The sequence below is a fragment of the Crocodylus porosus genome, unplaced genomic scaffold, assembly GCF_001723895.1.
Source record: "Crocodylus porosus isolate Cpor-Errol unplaced genomic scaffold, CroPor_comp1, whole genome shotgun sequence".
NCBI lineage: Eukaryota > Metazoa > Chordata > Crocodylia > Crocodylidae > Crocodylus > Crocodylus porosus.
In genome coordinates, this window is record NW_017728918.1 from 29505788 (window position 1) to 29511273 (window position 5486).

Consider the following 5486-nt stretch of genomic DNA (forward strand, 5'->3'; position numbering starts at 1 on the left):
TGACCTATGGGATGGACTGTTAGAAGGGAAAATCTAATATAACTGTTTTTAAAGAGGTAAGGATTTTATTTAAATGAAGCCTAGGTAAAAAATAAATTCACAAAAATACATGTGAAACATGTCGCTCAAATTTAATGTATTCTGTATATATTGCAGTCAAACAGGTATTTAATGTTTGTTTTATCAACATTTTAAAAACACATCGAGTCATTTACATTCTGTGGAAGTTTGCATACTTTTAGAAAAAATGCCAGATATTTTTATCCAGCTCTACTTTAAAGCAATAGAAAACAATATATAGTTGCCTTGCTTTTGGTGTTCTGGAGTGAACTGAAACATTTTTAAAAGTTATATGTATCTGAGGAGGAACTGAGCTCATTAAATAAAGGACTTGTTTATATGGGAACTCTCAGGAAAGTTAATCTGAATTAGTTTCTAAAATGGATTAATTAAACCTCTATAATTTCTTTGTGAGTACTTGTATTCAGATTAAGAGAATCATGGTGTCCACACAGAGGTTTAATGCAATTTAATTAATCCGCTTTAATTTCAAGTTTTTAGTTCCTTTGGATTAATATTCCTGAATCTCCCACATAGACAAGCCCTAAGTAACCAGATTTTAGGTGGTACAGGGCTGTATGCGGAGGACGTTGGAAACATGAAACCTATTCCCCAACTCAGAACTGGGGTACAATCATTTGCAGAACCAGCACTGCAGATTGCAGTCCGGGGTAGTATGCTAAGCCCTAATGCAGCAATAAACCCACTCAGATCTAAGTGTATGTGCACCGTTAACCCTTCCGCTGGCCTATAGCTATTTCAGTCACCATCTCTGAAGTCAGAAAAGTTCAAACATGGAATAAGACACAAGTTCTTAAAAGTGAGGGGTAATCCAAATTGCTTGAATGTAGTGGATGCTACATTATGTATCACTGAATAAAGACTCTCTAAAAGATATGATCTAGCTCAAAAGCTAGTTGCTGAAGTCAGTGCAGGAATGAGGATAATCCAAGGACATAAGGAGGACAGTGGTAATTATGCATTTTAAAAGAGCAATATTTGTGTTCGGTTTTCTTTAATTACATGATAATGCTTGACTGTGTAATTGATATCATTACAGTATCGAAATACAGATAGTCTTGGACATAGTGCCAAGCCACACTGCTCTGAAGGGAGCTCTGGCACATAGGGGGAATGTGCATGCTGAGATGTCCCTTATAATGGTTCAGTGCACTGAATTCTGTGCTGCAGGCTGGCATGCAGACAGTATGCACTCTGCACTTATCCAGGCACTATCCCAGCCCTCACTGAGTGTAAATTTTGTTTGAGTAAATAGACACTGTTAGGCTGCAAAAGAAGGCAGAGATTTTTAAGCACAGAAAGAAAATTGGTCAGGGATTCTAGTAGCCTGACACTCAGCAACGTTACTAAGCTCTTCACCAGGAAATACTTAGATGACCAATACTCTGGTAGCAAAAGCCACAAGAGAAGTGCTGTTAAGAACTTCCTTTTTGTGATACCTATTTTTTCATTATATTGGCTTCTCATGTTACATAGCTTTTTTCCAGACATAAAAATTAAAAACCTTGCCTCTCTCCAAAGGGCTTCAATGATGCCTAGACTAATGGAAATATAGCAACACAAGTAAAACTCCTGTTCCATACTCCCTGATTGATTTTAGTGTTATGAGATAGACAACACAGCGTGCTATTGTTTTCTTATATGAAAAAAATAAAATTTTTCTAAGATGTTTTTGCCTGTAAGAGTTCATATGATGCTGTAAACGCACTTAGACTAAAAAATATGATCCAGTGGTGTGGGCATAGCACTGGGAATTCTGTTATTTATTGGATATATTACAGGTGAACTCCTGTTACAAGAGTGCTCTACAAAAATGTTCGTATGGACATGTAAAAAAGATAGTTAAGAGATAAAGTGCCAGTAGATGGTGCTCAAGAATATGCAGCATTGTTTTTGAGTTTTCTAGGGCTGCTTCTTGTTGTAAGTGCAACTCATGGTAAGTAAAGGACTGAAACAAGGTAGACTCTTTTAGTACTACTGCTGTGGAAATACTAGACACTTGCAACCCTGAACAATTTATAAACTATAGCCGCAATTCCACAATACCATGTTTACAGGCAGACTCCCACTTGAGCTCCCAGAGTGTAGACCAAATTGTAAGACTAGGAAAGATGTAAAAGTTGGGTATAACAAACAATAGAAAAAAACAGGAGCAGGCAGATAAATGATGGCCTGTGTCTCTGTGCACAGCCAGCTAGCTATGCGGACAGTTCGGCATTGCAATTTCTGAGTGCAAGCGTTAGCTCTAAGACTGACTCCTACTGTGATTTTGGACAAGCAGGTCACAGCTCCTTTCTCCAGGTATTGAGTTCCTCCTGAAAAGTTGCTCAGTGCTTCCAACAAAAGTAAGTGGGAATGTACCATCTCTCAGGAAGCACTTAGCAACTTTCAGGATTAGGCTGTCTAGCCTCTCAGCCTCAGTTTCCCCACCTATGAAAGGAATAACCTCATGGGATGTGGTTGGGATTAAAGGGCAAACTATTGCCATATGCTTTAAAAGATGAAACACTTTAGTATCTTCACAATACTCTGTTGAGGCTCTCATGTTTTCCTATCTTCTTTCCTGTCCTGCTGGTACATTAAAAACCTCACTTAGAAGCAGGAAAGAGTGGAGACAGAGAAAAGAGGAGGAGTGGCTGAAACTAGCCAGGCAGCCACTGCTTTGAAAAATGAATAAGCAATTCAGAAAGTTCTCCATTACAAAAAGCAATGGTGCATTAGAATGGCTTTCAGGATGAAATGCACCTTGTTAAGAGCATTGTCCAATTGGACAGAAGCAACCTTACTAACTGGAGTAACTGCCACATTAACTGGCATGTAGAAACCTAGTATGTCTCAGTTGTCTAGCTAGAAAAAAAAGTCATTTGTTGATGGTGTCTACATTTAATTATTAAATAGTGCTATAATTACTATTTCACTTGGAGCAAAGCTATGAAAAAGTACAACAACAGGGAAAGGCTGCTTTGTAATAATACAGACTTCTGTGATAGCCTTGAAAAGGAGTGCCTCAGGGGCTTTATCCATTGCCTCAAATATAATGCAACACTGTGTGGGTCAGAGTCCAGCTAGCACAGGGGATGGGTTTATGACAGAGCTAAGAGCAGAGCTGGAGAAGTAAGTAGCATCTGACGATCTTTTGTATATGAATAAAGTATGTTTTACTGAATGACTTTAAAATAAGTAAACTAAACATTGACTTTCTTTTCTTTTGTAATCAGATTAATTTAGGATTTGTGGAAGATGCTGGACTGATATCACTGAAAACCACAGTTTCATTTTTTATGTAAAACTAGTACCACCAAGGTTCAGTGTATTTTTCCTAACCCAGTTTCATCAGTGGGACCGAACCCCCAACGCTAGGGGTGAAAGTCACATTTTCTACAAGTGCAGAAATTTCCAGGGTACATTCAAATTCCATTTTAGGCCCAGTTCCTTCCCATTGGTTCAAAGCCAGAATATTGGGTTTTGAATATGTCTGCAAATATTTTTGTCTGGAGAAATCCTGTACTGTGGATTGTGCTCTGCACTGCACAGCGTCGGACATGATGTAAATGTATCCCTATACCTTTGGTTTTATATAACACTGGATTCTAGTTCCAGTTCAATAAAAAATCTTAAGCACATTAGTAGTACCATTGACTTCATTTCAAAATAATACAAATAATGCACATTACCCAGGTGTAGAAAGTATCTTTCAATGAGCTGCTCAAATATTTGCATTTAAGCACCATGTTGAATTTTAGAGTTGATATTATTTTGCAACTAGATTGTTATTTTTACTACCAGATTTTGCTAATCGCAGATGCCTACCAGGACAGTTTGATAGAAATACTTAAAAAGAAAAAAATGATTGAAAATATATTGGCTGCCTTTATGCAAGAAAAAGCACAAGGCAGAAATTGTTATCAATGCCAATCAACAAAAGAGACTCAAATCCTGTGCAGTTCTGAAGAGAGGAATGTATTTTCTCCCCTTCCTTTTGGCAGTATTATATACACAGAAATCTTGGTCTCTGATTAACCCCTGAGTAAAGAGTAACCTTCACCTAGACAGCTCTGCTTTCAAAAGAGCCAGCCGCTGTAACCAGAGCCTGTTCAATTATTCTTCTTCAAAGAGAACAGGCAACCAAGAATGTCAGGTTCAGAGAAGGAGCTATAATTTTGAAGCAACTTCCTGTTTGGAGATTTTTTTTGATCTCTCAGTGTTGTGAATGGAAGGAAATGGTATGAAGGAGATACTTTCCCCATCTGTGCACTATGTTATTATTGGCAATTACATAATTTTATAAATGAAGGTGATTTGCTGCCTTTGTCTACTTATAGGTTACAACTTAGAAGACTTTTGATATATATTTATCTATGGTCTCTGACCAAGTTACACATGCCAAAGATATACTTTATAGTATGCAACATAAAGAGCAGCATTGTTTTCATCCAAATTAGCAAAACTGAACAAGTGATATTTATTCATTTATTGAACAAAGTAGCCAATATGCAGAGAATTAGACTGCTAACTTAAAGCTAGTTATGTACAACTGGGCTATCCATGCCACACTATATTTGCAGGCCAAAACCCTCCTCTCCTGGCAGCACCCCAACAGAGTATTTTCACCAAGATAAAGACAGTGCTAATATTTTTTTCATTGGTCAACATTGTTCTTATCTAGAATTTCCTATTATGAAATAAATGCATTTTGATAAATTTAAGAAAGATTCTCTGTTCCCTTCAGTACCATATATCTCTGGTGATGCATACTATTGATTTCCCATCCCACTTAAGAGACCATAAAACAACTGGTAGTGTTTAGTGGTTTCCTGTTCTCACAACCCTTATTTCATCTTTGGGTATCTTATTTCATCTTTGGGTATGAAAAGGATTTTTTGGGGGGGTATCTTAGTATAAGACGATTCAAGCTTTGACCTTCATTCCTCTAGTCATGCCCTTGCATTGATGGCATTTTCAGTCCAGCCTCCCAGATGATCAAGTGATGGAAAGAAATGTCTAAACGTTAAATCTTATGCTGGATCCTTCTTATCTTCCACTTTCTGAAGTTTGGTTTTCAAACGGAAAAAAAAATCTTTGTCAAAAGATACATTGGTTTCTTTCATGGATTCATAGTTCGAGGCCAAAAGAAACCGTTAAGTTATTGAGTCTGACTTCCTGTATATTTTAGGTCCTTAAATTTTACCCAGTTTCTCTTGAATTGAGACCAATATCTTACACATCAAGTCTAATGATCACCTCTTGGCGAAACTGGCCAATTTTGGTTTTGGGTCCAACACGATCCGCTGGCTGGGGAATTGGCTCCATGGTCAGACCCAGAGGGTGGTAATTGATGGAAGACAATCATCATGGTGCCCTGTGACCAGTGGGGTCCCCCAAGGCTCTGTCCTTGGACCCATATT